This window comes from Mobula birostris, chromosome 15, assembly GCF_030028105.1.
Source record: "Mobula birostris isolate sMobBir1 chromosome 15, sMobBir1.hap1, whole genome shotgun sequence".
NCBI classification, from domain to species: domain Eukaryota; kingdom Metazoa; phylum Chordata; class Chondrichthyes; order Myliobatiformes; family Myliobatidae; genus Mobula; species Mobula birostris.
In genome coordinates this window covers 3,938,743-3,960,386 of record NC_092384.1, presented here as the reverse complement: position 1 = coordinate 3,960,386, position 21,644 = coordinate 3,938,743, and positions in this window count along the sequence as shown.

The following is a 21,644-nucleotide window of genomic DNA, read 5'->3' as shown; positions in this document are numbered from 1 at the left end:
TTTGCATCCTATCAATGTCCTGCTGTAACCTCTGACAGCCCTCCATACAATCCTCAACATTCCCAACCTTTGGGTCACCGACAAATTTGCTAATTCAACCCTCCACTTCCTCATCCAGGTCATTTATAAAAATCACGAAGAGTAAGAGTCCCAGAACAGATCCTTGAGGCACACCACTGGTTACCGACCTCCATGCAGAATATGACCCGTATACAACCACTCTTTGCCTTCTGTGGGCAAGCCAGTTCTGGATCCACAAATCAATGTCTCCTTGGATCCCATACCTCCTTACTTTCTCAATAAGCCTTGCATGCGGTACCTTATCAAATGTCTTGCTGAAATCCATATACACTACATCTACTGCTCTACATTCATCAATGTGCTCAGTCACATCCTTAAAAGATCAATCAGGCTCGTAAGGCATGATCTGGCTATGACAAAGCTATGCTAATTATACCTAATCATGTTATGCCTCTCCAAATGTTCATAAGTCCTGCCTTTCAGGATATTCTCCATCAACTTATCAACCACTGATGTAGGACTCACTGGTCTATAATTTCCTGGGCTATCTCTACTCCCTTTCTTGAAAAAGGGAACAACATCCGCAACCCTCCAATCCTCCGGAACTTCTCCCGTCCCCATTGATGATGCAAAGATTATCGCCAGAGGCTCAGAAATCTCCTACCTCGCCTCCTACAGTAGACCAGGGTATATCCCGATCGGTCCCGATGACTTATCCAACTTGATGCTTGCCAAAAGCTCCAGCACATCCTGTTCCTTAATATCTACATGTTTAAGCTTTTCAGTCCACTGTAAGTAGAACCATAGAACCATTGAACATTACAGCAGAGAAGCAGGCCTCTTAGCCCTTCTTGGCTGTGCTGAACCATTTTTCTGCCTAGTGTCACTGACCTGCTCCTGGACCATATCCCTCCTTACACCTCTCATCCATGTACCTGTCTAAATTTTTCTTAAATGTTAAATGTGAGCCCGCATTTCCCACTTCATCTGGCAGCTCATCCCACACTCCCACCACTCTCTGTGTGAAGAAGACCCCTAATATTCCCCATTAAACATTTCCCCTTCACCTTTAACCCATGTCCTTTGTTTTTTTTCTCCCCTAACTGCAGTGGAAAAAAACAGCTTTTATTCACCCTATCTATACCCATCAAAATTTTATATACCTCTATCAAATCTCCCCTCATTCTTCAAAGCTCCAGGGAATAAAGTCCTAAGCTATTCAACCGTTCTCTGTAACTCAGTTTTTCAAGCCCCGGCAACATCCTTGTAAACCTTCTCTGCACTCTTTCAACCTTATTAATATCCTTCCTGTAATTTGGTGACCCAAACTCCCCAGAATACTCGAGGTTCGGCCTCACCAATGTTTTATACAACCTCACCATAACATTTCAACTCCTATACTGAATAATTTGATTTATAAAGGTCAATGTACTGTGACGGGGTTCTGAATTACCCCTATGAACTGTGCTCGATTACCCCTACGAACTGTGTTTTTGAAAAGAGAGAGAGAGAGAGAGAGAGAGAGAGAGAGAGAGAGAGAGAGAGAAAGAGAGAGAGAGAGAAAGAGAGAGAGAAAGAGAGGGAGGGAGAGAGAGAGAGAGAGAAAGAGAGGGAGGGAGAGAGAGAGAGAGAAAGAGAGGGAGGGAGAGAGAGAGAGAGAGAGAGAGAGAGAGAGAAAGAGAGGGAGGGAGAGAGAGAGGGAGAGAGAGAGAGAGATATAGAGGGACAAAGAATAACTTTTGGACTGTCATGTTAGGGCACTGAGCTGGAGCCAAGCAGCTCCTAAGTTGCTATGGTGATCGAGGGCGGCGTTATTTGATGAACAATCGACGTTATGGTTTTTCGGCAGCGTGTTGATACTTCAAAGGACATTTGCCTGCTGGTACATTTCTTACACAGACACAGGAAGGAGGAGTTATTTGACTGACAGTTAGTACCCAGTATGGTGAGATAAATAGGTCAGATAATATAGAGCCCAGACACATGTTTTGGACACTGAATGAGCTTTGTTGTGCCCGCAGAAAAAGTGGGTTTCTGAAGGAATGATCAGGCAGATGGATCAGTGGCTATTGCAGTGAAAAGAAAAGGCAGTGACCAGTGGGGAGTTGTCCATGTGCCCAACCTTTGCCTGGGTTGATAGCTCCACCACAGAAAACCGGTCCCCTTTGTTGTGGTCACAGTCGGTGGGATTTAAATGATTTCAGAGGATAACCAGAAGATCGATGGCGTCAGCTCAACTGAAGACTCACATCTCTCTCTCTCTCTCTGTCCATAACTACTCAACTCAATACCACGAACTGAACTGAACTTTACTCATCATCGTAAGACTGTATATTTTACCCCTAGACTTAAAGAAGTTTGTTTTTTCATATACTATATATATATATTTCCACATTTACTGACTTAATTATATATATATGAAATCATTGCTAACATGTTATCTACATTTATGTTACTGTATTGCGTAGTTACTAATAAATATTATTAGTTAATAGCAATACTGGACTCCAAAGTGTTTTCTATTTCTGCTGGTTTCTTTATCGCCGTCAGGGGGTACATGACAGTACCAAAAGCTCTATTTACCACCCTATCTATCTGTGACGCCACTTTTAGGGAATTTGGAAGGAGTCCTCAGTGCTCAACCATTTACCCTGTATGTTTTACCTTGGTTTGTCCTTCCAAAGTGCATTCCTCACACTTGTCTGTATTAAACTCCATCTGCCATTTTTTTCAGCCCATTTTTCTGGCTGGTCCAAATCCCGCTGCAAGCTCTGAAAACCTAGATGACAAATAACAATGGACCCAGCACTGATCCCTGTGGCACACCACTAGTCACAGGCCTCTACTCAGAGAGCAATCCTCCACTACCACTCTCTGGCTTCTTCCATTGAGCCAATGTCTAATCCAATTTACTACCTCACTATGTATACCTAGCGACTGAAACTTCCTAACTAACCTCCCATGCGGGACCTTGACAAAGTACTTACTGAAGTCCATGTAGACAACATGTACTGCCTTCCCTTCACCTACTTTCCTGGTAACCTCCTTAAAAAACTCCAACAGATTTGTTAAACACGACCTACAATGCACAAAACCATGTAGACTCTCCCTAATAAGTCCCTGTCTATCGAAATACTTGTATATCCTATCTCTTAGTTCCCCTTCCAATAATTTACCTACTACCGACATCAAATTTACCGGCTTTTAATTTCCCGGATTACTTTTAGAGCCTTTTTAAAACAACGGAACAACATGAGCTATCCTCCAATCCTCCGGCATCTCACCCGTAGATAACGACATTTTAAATACATCTGTAAGAGCCCCTAAAATTTCAACACTGGTCTCCTTCAAGGTCCGAGGGAATACCCTGTCAAGTCCTGGGGATTTACCTACTCTGATTTGCCTAAACATAGCAAGCACCTCCTCCTCTTCAATCTGTATAGGTTCCATGAACTCACTACTTGTTTGCCTTATTTCCATTGACCCCATGCCAGTTTCTTTATAAATATAGATGCAAAAAAACATTTAAGATCTCCCCCATTTCATTTGGTTCCATACATAGCCAACCACACTGATCTTCAAAAGGATCAATTTTATATCTTACTATCCTTTTACTGTTAATATACCTATAGAAGCTCTTTGGATTATCCTTCTCCTTGACTGCCAAAGCAACCTCATGTCTTCTTTTAGCCTTCCTGATTTCTTCCTTAAGTATTTTTTTGCAATTTTTATACTCCTTTGTTACATGCTCAAGGAGATCTGTTTTTTTTGTGAAAATTGATGTAATGGTCTTTTGGAGGTCACCTGATGTGATTTTCCCGCCGAAGTGAGGTCACATGACGACATGTGCCGCCCCCCCCCCCCGTGACTATATAAGGGTCGACTCAGAGGACGCAGTAGGTTTTTGAGTTTGTAGATTTCTAGGTATAACGTGTGGTGCCTCGGTTTCTGTTGCGTGTTTGTTTTTGCGACGCAGTTTCATTTTTAAAACGGAAGGTGCGTTCTCTTACAAGATATTGCATTTGGACTGGGAATTTGTGGCTGGAGGTGCCAATTTACTCAATTCCGTCAGTTTTGAAGGGAGAGTGAAGAATTCAACGAAGTGAAGCATCGAGAGAAGTAGGCGTCGTTTGGCAGTTTAATAAAGAATCGACCTTATTGAGTCTTCGTTGGGGAAGTACCTGCATCGAGATAACTGTTGCAATAGCGCAATGATTTCATGCAAAAAGTGCTCTCTCTCTCTGCCCCCCCTCTCCCCCCCCTCTCCCCCCCTCTCCCCCCCAATCACTAATATTAGATAGTGTGTTAAGGTTTAGTGTTGAGTCTGACATTGGTGAGGTAAATTATATAAGAGGAGTAGGGAGTGCCCTTATGCCAGTACATTTACATAGAGTAAATTTAAGGTCAGGATTAGTTACAGGGGTTGTTAAAGTAGGACTACAATCCAGTTTACCTGTGACTGATGTTTCTCTTTTATTAGGGAATGATTCAGCAGGTGGACAAGTTTTTCCTGAAGTGTATTTGACAATAAATTCAAATTCTGAGGAACCACAGAGGGATCCTAACACAGATTCTTCCTGTGTTGTAACACAAACTATGGCTAAAAAGACTGATGTAAAGGATGTGGTTGTTACCCATGACAGTTCAAATCAAGATTTGAATTTTGAGGATGAATCAGAAACTTTCCTACCTACCTTATTTGATCAGGATTTTGGTGGTAAGTCTGATCAGGAAGATTTGTCTCTATCTTGGAAGGAGATGATAGCAGAGCAGGGTAGGGATCCTGAGATAGTTAAATCAAAAGAACAAGCTCTTCCAGATAGTGAAATTAGAAAAGTAACAGATGGATATTATTTTGAAAAGGGGGTATTAATGAAAAAGTGGAAATCGCCTACAATTCTTGCTAGTGAGGAATGGGAAGTTAATCATCAAGTTGGTGTTCCTAAAATTTACCAAAATGAGATTTTGACTATGACTTATAGTATTCCTTTGGGTGGTCATTTAGGGGTAAAGAAAACTATGAACAAAGTTTCTAAACATTTTTATTGGCCTAGCTTAAGACAAGATGTGGCAATGTTTTGTAGAACAAGTCACATATGTCAAATTGTTGGTAAACCTAATCAGGTTACTCCAGTGGCACCACTGCAACCAATTCCTGTATTTGGTGAGTTGTATTAAGAAAGAGAAGTTGCTAATATGACTGTTGTAATTAATAATGAGTCTGATCTTGATGACAACTTACTAGAGGATTCATCTGAAACTCATTTTAAACCCAGCATTATTTCAGCCAGGTTGCCAAATTCAAAAATTCTGGAAAACATTGATGAAAAATTAGCTCATTTACAGCTGGAATGGAGAGAGTAGATGAAACAGTTAATTTTTAAATACAGAGATTTATTTCCAGGCGTCCCTAGAAGAACCAATGTAGCTACACATGATACAGATGTGAGAGATGCAAAACCCATAAAACAACATCCATATCGAATGAACAGGGAAATATGTGAACTTGCTGAACAAGAAATTAAGTACATGTTGGAAAATGATATTATTAGATATTCTAATTCGAATTGGAGTTCTTTGTGTGATATGGTGCCTAAGCCAGGCAATAGTATTAGGTTTTGTACGGATTATAGGAAGGTGAATGCTGTGACAAAGGCCAATGCATATCCAATCCCTAGAGTAGATGATTGTGTGGATAAAGTTGGACAGGCCAAATTCCTTACAAAAATTGATTTGTTAAAAGGTTATTGGTGTGTTCCATTGACGGATAGAGGTAGAGAGCTTTCAGCATTTGCAACCCCATCTGGGTTATATGAATATAATGTTCTTCCATTTGGGATGAAGAATGCACCAAGTAGTTTTCAGAGGATGATTAATGGCGTGATTCAGTGATTAAAAGATACAGATGCCTATATTGATGATCTGGTTGCAGGGAATAATACGTGGAAAGCACGTATTGCGGCGGTGGAGAAATTATTTGAGAGACTTTCAAAAGCTAACTTAACTTATTAACTTATCCAAAAGTGAATTTGGTCATGCCACAGTGATTTACCTTGGTTATATTGTGGATCAGGGGATATTAGCATCTGTTCAAGCAAAAGTTCAGGCAATTTTGGAAGTACCCACTCCCACTGGTAGAAAAAAATCCCTCAGAATATTCTTCGGTATGGTAGGATATTACAGAAAATTTTGTAAGGATTTTGCAAATATTGCTCTTCCATTAACTAACTTCTTGAAGAAGAATGAGAAGTTTGTTTGGACAGAGTCTTGTCAGGTGGCATTTGACAAATTGAAAGCTATAATATGTAGTCAACCTGTACTTAAATCTCCTGACTTTGAAAAACCATTTTCGTTAGCTGTAGATGCTAGTGATAAAGCTGCAGGAGCAGTGTTGCTTCAAAAAGATGATGGTGATGAAGTTGATCGTCCGGTAGCTTATTTTTCTAAGAAATTTAATGCCCATCAAAAAAATTATTCAACAATAGAAAAAGAATTGTTATTTCTTGTTTTAGCTTTGCAACATTTTGAAGTGTTTGTTGGTTCTACGCATAAACCGCTCACAGTTTATACCGATCACAATCCATTAGTGTTTTTAAGTAAGATGAAAAACAAAAATATAAGATCATTAAATTGGAGTCTAATGTTACAGAAGTACAATATTTTGATCACTCATATCAAGGGTAAAGATGGTGTGATCGCTGACTGTTTGTCTACACGTTAAATGTACAATGAAAATTTTTTTTTTGAGAGATATTTTATCATTTGTAACACTCCTATTGTACATTAGTTTGTAAAGAGCTGAAAGATAAGATTGTATATATTGTGTATTTTGTAAATTTTATATCTTTGTATTTTTTCTGTATATATTGTTAAATTTTTGTTCTTCAAGAGACCAATTTATTTTTGGAGGGAGGTGTTACATGCTCAAGGATATCTGTTTTTTTTTGTGAAAATGATGTAATGGTCTTTTGGAGGTCACCCGATGTGATTTTCCCGCCGATGTGAGGTCACGTGATGACATGTGCCCCCCGTGACTATATAAGGGTCGACTCAGGTGACGCAGTAGGGTTTTGAGTTTGCAGATTTCCAGGTGGAACGTGTTGTGCCTCCGTTTCTGTTGCGTGTTTGTTTTTGTGACGCAGTTTCATTTTTAAAACGGAAGGTGCATTCTCTTACAAGATACTGCATTTGGACTGGGAATTTGTGGCTGGGAGTACCAATTTACTCAATTCCGACTGTTTTGAAGGGAGAGTGATGAATTCATCGAAGTGGAGGATCGAGAGAAGTCGGCATCGTTTGGCAGTTTAATAAATAATCCACCTTATTGAGACTTCGTTGGGGAAGTACCTGCATCGAGATAACTGTTGCAATAGCGCAATCAGTTCATGCAAAAAGGTTCGTGTGTTCTCTCTCTCTCTCTCTCTCTCTCTCTCTCGCTCTCTCTCTCGAATTTAAGGGCAGTCGATTTAAACTGTTTATTTTCGGTATCGGGAATCCTGTGGACAGAACCGGCAGTAAAGATGCGTCGGTGAAGAAATCGTTCTCCAGAGAAGTCTCTCCCAATTGAATGTGTAAAATTGTTGGACTTTCGAAGTTATCGCTTTAACAACTGTATCTGACTGTATCGCTTTAAGAACTACTTTAACATTTAACGCTTTAAGAACCAGAGTTGAGTGGCGTTGATGAACGGCTGATTTTTCCTTATCGTTTATACGTGTTTAATAAATGTTTGGTTTTTACAAAACCTGTCTCGATTAATATTCATTGTTGCCGGTTACGTAACACCTTTAGCACCTTATTTGCGCTCTGTTTCCAATACATGTCATACATCTCTCTCTTCTTCTTTATCAGAATTCCAATATCCCTTGAGAACAAAGGTTCCTTATTCTTATTCACTTTGCCTTTAATCCTGACAGGAACATACAAACTCCGCACTCTCAATTTCTCCTTTGAAGGCCTCCCACTTACCAATCACATCCTTATCAGAGAACAACCTGTCTCAATCCACGCTTTTTAGATCCTTTCTCAATCCTGCAAATTTGGTCTTTTTCCAGTTTTGAACCTCAAACCGAGGACCAGATCTATCTTTATCCACGATCAAGTTGAAACTAATGGTGTTATGATCACTGGAACCAAAGTGTTCCCCTGCACACCCGTCCGTCAGCTGTCCTAGCTCCTTTCCTAATAGGAGATCTAATATTGCCTCCTCTCTAGTTGGTACCTCTATAAATTGATTTAGAAAACTTTCCCAAACTCTTTTTACCAACTCTAACCAGTCTAGACGTTTAACAGTATGGGAGCCCCAATCAATATGTGGAAAATTAAAATCCCTTGCTATGACAACCCTGGAATATTAAGCTGCCAGTCCTGCCCCTCCTGCAGCCAAGTTTCACTAATGGCTAGAATGTCGTAATTCCGTGTGTCAATCCACGCCGTCAGTTCGTCAGCCTTCCCCACAATACGCCTTGCATTGAAATAGACAGACCTCATATTATTACCAACACACACAACCCTTCTATTTGTGAGTTTGCATGAACTTCTAACATCATTTATTTTCACCCGCGGTCCGCTATCTGTTCTGGCACTCAGATTTCCCCTGGAAATCTAGTTTAAACCCTCCCCAACAGGGCTAACAAGCCTCCCTGCAAGGGTATTGGTCCCCTTGTAGTTCAGGTGCAACCCGTCCCTCTTGTGCAGGTCCCACCTGCCCCAGAAGAGTTCCCAATAATCTTGGAATAAGAAACCCTGCCCCCTACAGCCGCTCCTCAGCCACGCACTCATCCGCCAGAGCATCCTATTCTTGCGCTCACTGGCACGTGACACAAGTAGCAATCCTGAGATTACCACCCTTGACGTCCTGCTTTTTAACTTCCTACCAAGCTCTCTATACTCGGTCTCTAGGACCTCTTCACTCTTTCTTCCTACGCCATTGGTACCGATGTGCGCCATGAAATCTGGCTGATCATCCTCCCACTTCAGAATGCTGTGCACGCGATCAGAGACATCCTTGACCCTGGCACCGGTGAGACAACAAACCATCCGGGAGTCTCTGTCATGACCACAGAACCTCCTGTTTGTACCTCTAACTATCGAGTCCCCTATCACTACCGCTCTCCTCTTCTTCCACCCTCTTTTCTGCACTGCAGAACCAGACTCAGTGCCGAAGATCCGACTGCCGCAGCTTGTCCCAGATATGTCATTCCCCCTGCAACAGTATCCAAATCGGTATACTTGTTGTTGAGGGGAATGGCCACAAGGGAACCCTGCTCTGCCTGCCCTTTCCCCTTCCATCGCATGACAGTAACCCAATTACATGTGCGCTGCTCCTTTGGCCTAACTACCTCCCTGAAGCTACTATCCATATACACCTCATCCTTCCGAATGATCCGCAGGTCATCCAGCTCCTGCTCCAGTTCCCTCACGCGGTTTGTTAGGAGCTGCAGCTGGATGCACTTCTTGCAAGTGTCGTTGTCAGGGAGACCACCTGACTTCCCACATCCTGCAAGAGGAGCATTTCAACACCTTGCCTCGCAGTCTCTCTACTCTAAACAAACAAAACAAAACTTAGCGGAACCTACCCTCGCCTGTGCCTGTTCATGCCGTAGTCTGTTGAGCCATAGCTGTCCCACTCTGCTCCATCTCAGTCCACTGCCCACTGTATATGGTGGTGATTTTTTAAAACCATTGGCGGTCTACGTCACGCGCCTGCGCAGTCTAGCCTCTTTACCCCGAGCAGTGAAAAAAAAAAAATGACTTCTCTCCGAGATTCATTACTCCTTCATCCTCGGCCTCTTGCCTTGATTTTAGTAATTCCTACAATCGCCAAGATCATTTTCCATAGTGAATACTGAAGCAAAGTATTCATTAAGTACCTTTGTGATCTCCTCCCGTTCTATACACACTTTTCCACTGTCACAGTGGATTGGTCCTATGCTCTCACGTCTTACCCTTTTGCTGTTCACATACTTGTAGAATCCCTTGGAGATTGCTTAATCATGTACGCCAAGGCCTTTTCATGGTCCGTTCTGGCTTTCCTAATTTCTTTCTTGCTTCTTCTTGCTAGCCTTATAATTTTCTAGATCTCTATCATTACCTCGTTTTTTGAACCTTTCCTACGCTCTTCATTTCTTCTTGACTAGATTTACAACAGCTTTCGTATACCACGGTTCCTGTACCCTACCATATTTTCCCTGTCTCATTGGAACGTACCTATGCGGAATTCCACGCAAAAGTCCCCTGAACATTTGCCACATTTCTTCCGTACATTTCCCCGAGAACTTCTGTTTCCAATTTATTCTTCCAAGTTTCTGCCTGATAGCCTCATATTTCCCCTCACTCCAATTAAACGCTTTCCTAAATTGTCTGTTGCTATCCCTGTCCAATGCCTTGGTGAAGGAGATAGAATTGTGATCAGTATCTCCAAAATGCTCTCCCACTGACAGACCTGACACCTGACCAAGTTTATTTCCCAATACCAGATCAAGTACAGCCTCTCCTCTTGCAGGCTCAGCTACATATTATGTCAAGAATCCTTCCTGAACACACCTACCAAACTCCACCCCACCTAAACCCTTCGTTCTAGGGAGATGCCATTCGATATTTGGGAAATTCAAATCTCCCACCACAACAACCTTTGAGCGAAATACATGTTAGTAGGGAAGTGGTGTTAGGTAAATTGAAGGGATTGAAGGCAGATAAATCCCCAGGGCCAGATGGTCTGCATCCTAGAGTGCTTAAGGAAGTAGCCCAAGAAATAGTGGATGCATTAGTGATAATTTTTCAAAACTCATTAGATTCTAGACTAGTTCCTGAGGATTGGAGAGTGGCTAATGTAACTCCACTTTTTAAAAAAGGAGGGAGAGAGAAACCGGGGAATTATAGACCGGTTAGCCAAACATCGGTGGTGGGGAAACTGCTGGAGTCAGTTATCAAGGATGCGATAACAGCACATTTGGAAAGCGGTGAAATGATCGGACAAAGTCAGCATGGATTTGTGAAAGGAAAATCATGTCTGACGAATCTCATAGAATTTTTTGAGGATGTAACTAGTAGAGTGGATAGGGGAGAACCAGTGGATGTGGTATATTTGGATTCTTAAAAGGCTTTTGACAAGGTCCCACACAAGAGATTAGTGTGCAAACTTAAAGCATACGGTATTGGGGGTAAGGTATTGGTGTGGGTGGAGAATTGGTTAGCAGACAGGAAGCAAAGAGTAGGAATAAACGGGACCTTTTCAGAATGGCAGGCGGTGACTAGTGGGGTACCGCAAGGCTCAGTGCTGGGACCCCAGTTGTTTACAATATATATTAATGACTTGGATGAGGGAATTAAATGCAGCATCTCCAAGTTTGCGGATGACACGAAGCTGGGTGGCAATGTTAGCTGTGAGGAGGATGCTAAGAGGATGCAGGGTGACTTGGATAGGTTGGGTGAGTGGGCACATTCATGGCAGATGCAATTTAATGTGGATAAATGTGAAGTTATCCACTTTGGTGGCAAAAATAGGAAAACAGATTATTATCTGAATGGTGGCCGATTAGGAAAAGGGGAGGTGCAACGAGACCTGGGTGTCATTATACACCAGTCATTGAAAGTGGGCATGCAGGTACAGCAGGCGGTGAAAAAGGCGAATGGTATGTTGGCATTCATAGCGAGAGGATTCGAGTACAGGAGCAGGGAGGTACTACTGCAGTTGTACAAGGCCTTGGTGAGACCACACCTGGAGTATTGTGTGCAGTTTTGGTCCCCTAATCTGAGGAAAGACATCCTTGCCATAGAGGGAGTACAAAGAAGGTTCACCAGATTGATTCCTGGGATGGCAGGACTTTCATATGAAGAAAGACTGGATGAACTGGGCTTGTACTCGTTGGAATTTAGAAGATTGAGGGGGGATCTGATTGAAACGTATAAGAACCTAAAGGGATTGGACAGGCTAGATGCAGGAAGATTGTTCCCAATGTCGGGGAAGTCCAGAACGAGGGGCCACAGTTTGAGGATAGAGGGGAAGCCTTTTAGGACCGAGATTAGGAAAAACTTCTTCACACAGAGAGTGGTGAATCTGTGGAATTCTCTGCCACAGGAAACAGTTGAAGCCAGTTCATTGGCTATATTTAAGAGGGAGTTAGATATGGCCCTTGTGGCTACGGGGGTCAGGGGGTATGGAGGGAAGGCTGGGTTGGGGTTCTGAGTTGAATGATCAGCCATGATCATAATAAATGGCGGTGCAGGCTCGAAGGGCCGAATGGCTTACTCCTGCACCTATTTTCTATGTTTCTATGTTTCTATTATAACACCTTTCCAGAACCTGTCTGCCTAACTGCTCCTCGATGCCCCGGTTACTATTGGGTGTTCTATTATAAACATCCAATTATTGATCTCTTCTCCTTCCTAACGTCATCCACAGAGAGTCTGTAGACAATCACACCATGGCTTCATCCTTTTCTGCAGCCCTGAGACTATCTATGATCAACAGTGCCACGCCCCAACCTCGTTTGCCTCCCTCCCTGTCCTTTCTGAAACATCTAAAGCGTGGCACTCGCAGTAATCTTTCCTGCCCCTGAGCTATCCAAGTGTTTGTAATGGACACGACATCATCACTTCCAGTCCGGATCCACGCTCTAAGCTCAACCGCTTTGTTCATAATACTCCTTGCATTAAAATAGACACATTTCAAACCATCGGTCTGAGCGCATCCCTTCTCTGTCACCTAACTATCATCCATCTTGCACTGTCTCCAAGATTTCTCTATTTGTGAATCAATCGCCTCTTTTTCCGTCTCTTTAGTTCGGTTCACAACTCCCAACAATTCTAGTTTAAATTCTCCCCAATAGCCTTTTCCTCCAGCATATTGGTCACCCTGGGATTCAAGTGCAACCCGTCCTTTATTTGAAGGTCACATCTGCCCCAAAAAAGGCCCTGAGGATCCAGAAATCTGAATCGCAGCCCTCTGCTCCAATTCCTCAGCCACGCATTTATCCTCCACCTCATTCGATGCGTATACTCACTGTCACGTGTCACAGGCAGTAATCCCGAGATTACTACCTTTGCGGTCCTGCTTCTCATCTTCCATCCTAACTCCCTGTAGTCTCTTTTCAGGGCCTCCTCCCTTTTGCTCTCTATGTCGTTGGTACCAATATGTACCCCGATCTCCGGCTGTTCTCCTTCCCACTCAGGCGCGGCTGTGGGCGCGATCAGAAACATTCCAGACCCTGCACCTAGGAGGCAAACTACCATCCGTGTTTGTCTCCTGCGTCCACAGAATTGTCTGTCTGACCCCTAACTATAGAGTCCCCTATCACTGCTACCATCCTCTTCCTTTTCCTACCCTTCTGATCCACAGGGCCAAGCTCTGTGCCGGAGACGCGGCCACTGTTACTTCCCCCAGGTAGGGTGTAGCCCCCAACAGTACTTAAACAGGAGTACTTATTGTTATGGGGGTCAGCGACAGTGGTACTCTCTAGCATCTGCCTCTTGCCCTTTCCTCTCCTGACTGTTACCCGCTTATCTGTCTAGCGAGGCCCCAGTGTGACCACCGGCCTATAGCTCCTGTCTGTCACCTCCTCACTTTCCCTGGCCAGACGAAGGTCGTCGAGCTGCATCTCTAGTTCCCTAAAACGGTCCCTAATGAGATGTAGCTCGCCGCAGCTGGTGCAGATGTGGCTGTTCGGGAGGCTGTGAGTCTCCAGGACTTCCCAGATTTGACACCGAGCACAGAACACCGGTCTCACACACATACTTCTTGTCTAGATTCTACACGGATAACCTACCTCACCTTGACCTGTTATCGCTGAAGCTTCGTTAAGCCAAAGCATTCCTACTCTGTCTCCCTCTACTCCGTTGGACGCTCCCCGAACGCCCGCTGTATATAGCTGTCTGCTTTTAAGCTCGTCTCGCTGTTCTAACTGGCTGGCTTCCATGCGCTTACGGAATCGTACCCCGATCTAACCGCTGCAAAAATCACCGTCTCCTTTAAACTCTTCTCGCTGTTCTACCTGGCTGATGTCCACGCGTTGACGCCGTTATGCCCTGATCAAATTCGGGGAGGGACAATTATGGTGCTATTAGACAGGAACTTGAGAGCATAAATTGGGAACACATTTATTGAAGGAAATGCACAACGGGAATGTAGAAGTTATTTAGGGAGTACATGGATGTGTTTCAGGATAGGTTTGCCCACTGAGGCAAGCAATGATGGTAGCGCCAAAGAATCACGGTTGAAAAGTGATATGGATTATCTGAACAAAAACGAAGAAAGATGCCTAGTGAAGGTTTAGACACCACTGTTGAGAATTATAAGGTAGCCAGGAAATCTCTTAAGAATGGACTTATGGAAGCTACTGGTGGGCATGAGAAACCCTTGGCGGAAAAGCCTTTAAGGGAAATCCCAAGACGTTCAACAGTTAGCTCAATGACTAAAGTAATGACAGGGCTGATCAGAGCTAAAAGAGGAAAAATGTGTCTGGAGTCGTTGGAGGTAGAGGAGTGTCCTTAATGAAGACTTTGCCTCAGTACTCACCATTGAGAAGGACCTTGATGAATTTCAGGTTGGCATGGAACAGACAGAAACGCCGAAGCATGTCGGCATTAAAGAAAAAGTTGTGCTGGAAGTTTTGACCAAAAATCATAAACAGGGATAGGAAGCAACACACAAGAAATGTTGTGAGACTTCGATAGATCAGGCAGCATCAATGGAAATTAATATACAGTCGACGTTTCGGGTCTGCAGAGGGGTCTCGGCCAGAAACGTTGACTGCTTATTCACTTTCACAAATGCTGCCTGACCTGTTGAGATCTTCCAGCATATTGTGGTTGTTGCTTTGAATTTTCAGCATCGTGTTTATGATTTGCATATATGTTTCCGGGACCGAACTGGATATATCACTGTTCATCGTTTGCTACGGCAAGCGAGGGAGGAGATTCGTGGACCTTGCATGATGATTTTTTTTTGCGGTCTTCTTAGTGATAGCGTTAACCATGGGAATTATAGATAATGGGTGGTACGGCAGTGGTGCGTAATCTATTGGAGAGGCTTCAGAGAGAAATCTTTTTGAGGATTTGGAGAAGAAGAGTCTGATTAGGGTTAGTCAACACAGCTTTGTGAGAGCAGCTGGAGCACCACAAGCCAGACTGAATTCTTTGAATAGGTGTCCAAACATATTGTTGAAGACAGAATGCGGATGTAATGTATATGGATTTTAGCTGGGCGTTTGACAAGGGTCACTGTGGTAGACTCAGAAGAATCACCGAGTCACCGGAAACCTAGCTGCGTGCCCACAGAAGGCAAGCGCTACTAGTAGCTGGAGTGTCTTCTGCTAGAGGTCCGTTCTGCGAGAGCTGCTCTATGACTGTTGGATGGGGAATTGCATGGGTGGTTTAGTAAGTTTGCAGGTGGAACTAGAGTTGGTGGTATTTTGGATATAGTAGAAGATTGTCGTAGGGTGGAAAGGGATATTGGTCGTGGCAGAACTAGGCAGGGGAATGGGAATAGGTGTTCCATCACAAAATAAATGTGAAGTGATTCATTATTGAATCATATTTTAAGGCAGAATACAGAGCTAATGGCAGTATTCGTAACAGTGTTGAGGAACAGAGGGATATTGAGGTCCATGAATATAGAACGCTCAGAGCTGCAGTGCAAGTTGGTAGTGTGGGCAAGACAGCATGTGGTTTGCTGGTTAGTTGGGACACATTTAAAGAACCACGAGATAATGTCGCAACTCTATGAAACTCTGGTTAGATTATAGTTGCAACTCTATGAAACTCTGGTTAGACTATACTTGGAGTTATGTGTTTATTTCTGGTCATCTCATAATAGGAAGGATGTGGAAACAATAGACATTGTGCAGATGTGATTTACCAGGATTCTGATTGAATTTGGGAGCATGTCCAGGAGGAAAGATTGAGTGAGCTGGGGTTTCTCTCTTTGGAGAGACGGAGGCAAGTGGTTATTTGATAGATGCTTACCGCATGTTTTGAAATACAGATACTGTAGATTGGACATTTTTCCGGGGTGGAAATGGCTTATAAGTGGAGGCATCGCTTCAAGGTAATTGGAGGAAAGTCTGAGTTAGAGATTCTTTTTATACAAATCATGGTAGGTACGTAGATTGCTCTGGCAGGTTTGGTGGTAGAAGACGATATTTTAGGGACATTTAAAATAGTCTTTGTAGCACCTGGATGAAATAAAGAAAATGAGTATTATGTCGGAGGGACGGGTATGTGGTTCTTGGAGAAGTTAAATGGTGGCAAAACGTCGTGGCCGAAGGACTTGTAGTGTTCTGTTCTGTTTGGAGTTCTACAGTATTTTATCTCTAAGAGACTCCAATATGCCTCATTTTATTCGCTTCATTACCCACTGTGACTGTGTCTCCAAAGCGCCCATCATCCTCTGTATATGTTTTTTGCCCTGCATATCTCATTTTAACTTTTCCTTCCCTATGAAAATCTGTTCATACTCATTGCACTTGCTAGTGTAACGAGATAGACTCGGTGACATATTTTTTAGATACACCTGTATACTTGCTGGTAAACACAGTCATCACGTGACAGCAACTCAATACTTAAAAGCATGCAGACAAATTAAAAAGATAAAATTGTTGTTGAGACCAAACATCAGAACAGTGGAGTTATGTGCTGTAAGTAATTCTGATTGTGGAATGATTGTTGGTGCCAGACGTGTATCTCAGAAGCTGTTGATCTGTGCTTTTTACGCACAGCAGCTCCTAGAGGTAATAGAGAATGATGCGAAAAATAAACATCAACAGAGTGTCAGTCTAGGGGCAAAATCTCTTTATTAATGGGAGACTTCAGAAGAAAATAGCCAGAGTGTTTGATACTGACAGGAACGTGACAGTAACTCAAACAACCACTCGTTACAACAGTGATGTGCAGAAAAGTATCTCTGAATGCACAACAGGTTGAACATTGAAGTGGATGTGCTACAGCAGCAGAAGACTACGAACATACACATTCAGTCGCCACTTTATTACATTCTGGAGGTACTGAGTATAGATTTTAACACTTTCCTATAACAGCTACACTTTCCATCATCCGGATACCCAGGCAGCCCTTTCAATGAAGCACTGAACGTGAAATTCCTGAAACACCATACATTGCATTCTGATCACAGCAAGTAATATAGTTTGCATCTGCAAATTCCCTGCATTGAGAGCATAGAATGTTTCGGCCTTCCACATTTTTACCATTGTACTCCAACTTCTATTGGTCTGTCTGACTTCTGTGTCACTGTCTTGTTATACTTATCTATTAGCACCGTATGTAAGCATAGACACTGTATATTCCATCCAGGCTTCTGGACATAACGCTGAATTCTACAATTTCATTCAATAGCTTTATCTATTGCATCGGAACTCTCCAGATCGGCTGCAGTTAATCCATCTATAATTTTCACGGGATTTTAAATTTTACACTGATATTGTCGGATCTGCTTGACGTTTCCTACAAGTGGCACTCACAATTTAGGTTCTTAAAAGTTTATTACTCTGCTGTAGTATTTCTAAATAACTGCTTAACTCGCACACCCAATGACTTCACTAACGCTGTGCCACACCTTAACAGAGACAATCCCTTTATTTAACTTATTATTTACACACCCTGATTTTTTTTTCTCTCATTTTCACAGTGCAGAAATGTGGCTTCATTATGTGGCATTATCTCTGTTTTCCTTCACATATACTCAGTGTCCTGTTCCAAGCAAGAGACTACTTCTAAGATTAAAAAAAAAACGCAGATAGGAGATATCTTTGAAGATGTTAATAAGTCTTTGGAATTCTCTGCCGAAGAAGAGAGTTTTGGAGACTGGGTTATTAGAGGTAGTTAAAGGGAAAGTAATCTTATATAAAAAAATAAAGGAAGACGTAGAGAAAGAGAGAGAGAGAGAGAGAGAGAGAGAGAGAGAGAGAGAGAGAGAAATATTTGTGGACTGTATTGGATCAGCCACGATCATGTTGAACAGAAGGTCATGGAAGATGGAAAATCTAGCGTCCAATCTAATGGCATAAACATCGATTTCTCGAACTTCCCATGATACCCCTACCTTATTCGACATTCTCCGTTCCCATTTAGCTCCTTGCCTGCCCATCACCTTCCTCGGTTGCTCCTCCCTATTTTTTCCCATAGCCTTCTGCCCTGTCCTATGAAATTCACACTTATCCAACCCTATATCTCTTTCACTAATCAATTTTCCAGCTCTTTACTTCACTTCACCCTCACCTCTTTCGGATTTCACCTATCGCCTGGTGTTTCTTCCAGTCCTACCCCACCTTCTTACTCTTGATTCCTCATTTCTTTTCCAACCCTGATGAAGGGTCTCCGCCCGTAACTCGACTGTACTCTATTTCATAGATGCTTACTGGCTTGCTGTTTTTCTACGCTATTGTGCGTGTGGTGCTTTAGTAAACTGTAAACAGCTGGCTGTCCTAGCGACGGAACACCGGCGGTGCCAGGGTATTCACTTGGCTTACTGCCTGAGAGAAGTAATAATCTACTCTGGCAGACCTAGTCCAGATGTGACTGTACTTTCCAGACTGTAACGTGTCCAGGAAATTCTGGGATTTGTGGTACAAATACTCAACAATGATTCTTTGTCTGCAAAGCTCCCGATAAATGGTGATGGGAGGGGGATGGAAACCCCGGTAATCCTTCCAGCGTCTTTTGCTATCCACTATCGGGTCTCGTCGACCGATACCTTGCTGTTTCCGTTCCACATAAGCAGAATCTCGATGGTGCTGCTGCAGAACGTTGTGATCATATGGTCAGGTAACCTTGCATACGTCAATCTATTCAGAATCTATAGTCGCCGCTGTGCCTTTTCGACTCGTAAGGAGGTGTTGTCGGTCCGCTAGAGCGCTCGTCCTGCGCACGCCAAGGAACCTGCTGCACGGTGCTTTCCAGAACAGAACCATTCATGTTCAATGGAGCGTGGTCGACCTGTGCCTTCCTGGTCCTAATTCATCTCTTTTGTCGTGGGTGTTGAGACTCACATTGTTGTTCTCGCACTATTTAGCAAGCATTCGTACACGTCCTGTGCACCCCGATTCATCATCGTTGCTGATCAGACAAGCCACGTATATCATCAGCGAACTTGATGTGCTTTGAGCTGAATGTGGCAGTAGGTCATCAGTCAGCAGCACGAACAGCAGCCGGATGTGCACACAGCCCTGGCGGACACCTGGGCTCAGCTTGATGGAGCTTGAGATGTTGCTACCAACTCGAACGTACCGTGGCCTTTCCCTCAAGAGGTCGACGATTCAGTTACGGAGAGGCACAATGAGTTCCACAGAGGACAGTTTGCTGATCAGCCTCTGAGGGATAATCATCATTTCACCGAGCTGAAGTCAATGAACAACAGCCTGCCCTGTGATGCATCGTTTTCTCGGTGGGACAGGACGGAGTGAAGGGCCGTGACTGTGGAATCATCTGTGGACGGTAAGAAAACTGGAACTAAGAGGTCCGATGGGATTTCCATGATCCATTGCCAGACCCTCAAAGCACTTCTTGACGGCTACTGTGCGGTTATCAGTTTCCGACGGTATTTCCTGAGCAGAAGAATGATGCTGCCTGCCTTACAGTCTCCAGAGGCAACGAACTGCTTCAAATAGATATTACAATGTCCATTAACTGCTGTGTGTGCTGGGCCGCATACCCCCTCAGCACCTGACCAGGCCTGATCCCCCGTCCACAGCTTCCTGTGCGTTTACCCTGGCGTGGGACTTCCACACCTCGGCTGCGGCCAATCAGGCTGTCTGTTCTTCACGAGAAGACGGGGCTTTCCTTGATGTTACTTCATTCAATGCGTTAACTCGTGCATATGAGGAACCTGTTATGGCCTGTATACCTTGCCACATGCGCTGCGTGTCCCTGGTGTCAGAAATGTCTGAATTTATTGTGCGCGCTCCCGTTTGCCTTCCTGATGGCACAAGACAGCGCGGCTCTCGCTGAACTGTCCTCTGATCTGAAAAGAATATCCCGAGCTCTATGCTGTGCACCATCCTCCGCAATCAGGCATAATTCTGATATGCTCTGACGGTGTAGAGTTTAATTATGGTAACATCCTTAATTCATTTTCGTATACAGCCAGTCACTGGTTCATTACTGTTGACTATCACCCTCAATATGCTCGAGTCCGCACTCTCGGAGCAGTCCTGCAGCGCTCAGAAGACAACTTCTGGTCTAGTCCTGCTCTTCGTTTAAACAAGGTTTGCCTTGCTTAAAAGGTGTCTATATCCACGGTTAGCAAAATCGGTATGTGGTCTGAATACCTGAGGTGAGGACGGGGGCGGCAGTAGAGGACAGCCCTACGGGCTCAATGAACGTTGGTATACACCAGGTCCAGTATATTCTTTCCTCTAGTTTCGAAGTTCAAATGCTGGTAGAAGTGTGGCAGGAACTTCTTAGAACATACCCTGCACATTGCATATCCTTCGGCCCATGGCTGTGCCGACCATGTAACCTACTCTCGAAACTGCCTAGAATTTAGCTAACACATAGCCCTCTATTTTTCTATGCTCCATGTAACGATCTAAGAGGCTCTTAAAATACTCCATTGTATCCACCTCCACCACCGCTGGCAGTACATTCCGCGCACCCACCACTCTCTGTGTGAAAAACCTATCCTTGACATCCCCTCGGTACCTATTTCCAGGCACCTTAAAACTATCTCCCTCGTGTTAGCTATTTCAGCCGTGGGAAAAAGCCCCTGACTATCCACACGATCAATGCCTTTCATCGTCTTATACACCTCTATCAGGTCACCTCTCATCCTCCATCGCTCCAAGGAGAAAAGGCCAAGTTCACTCAACCTATTCTCATAAGCTACGCTCTCCGATCGAGGCAAAATCCGTGTAAATCTAACTCAAAATGATTGAAGACACCAGCAACAACGAAAATACCATCGGGGTGAACAGCTTGGAGATCGCAGACGGCGGTTCCACTCTTTGCTCCTCCGTGCTTTTCCAATTTTGGAGTTGTTTTGATTTTTTTTTTTGTATTATCTTGTAGTCTTTTATCTCAACGTGGATGAGTTCAGAATACTTTTACCAATGCTTGCTAAATGTATGAAAATTTAGCTCACTGTAAACTGAGGAGGAATCAAGATACCCGGAGACTGACTAAATTTCAATAATCTTCTAACAACTATAGCTCAAATGCCCGTGAAAGGCCGCCTACTTACATGTACTGTGGGTCTGACCTCTGAGGCGGTGGTGGAAAGATATTGTTCTTATGTACGCCCGGGTTTTTTTGCCAGTTGCGACCGCAGGATCTGCAGGTCGCCATTTACAGCGAGCCTATCAATTCCAAAATGAGTTCAACTGTGCAATCCTCTGACAGAGTGTATGCCTCACAACAACATAGGCTGACGATGTTGCAAGAAGAGTAGGCGAGGCGGTCGTGGTGAAGTGTTTTTGTACTTGCTTTTCGGAAGGTTGACTGGAAACTGTTGGTGCATTCAAAAAAGAATGTACCAGCGAAATGTCACGGGCTTTCCATAATCAGTCCTTTCGGACAGGATATTCGTAACAGCCAGCGCGAGAGCATTGCACAATGGCAATCGCAGCCACAGCAAAAACAAAAAAAGGTAAAAAGATTTGTCTTTTGCGCAGCAT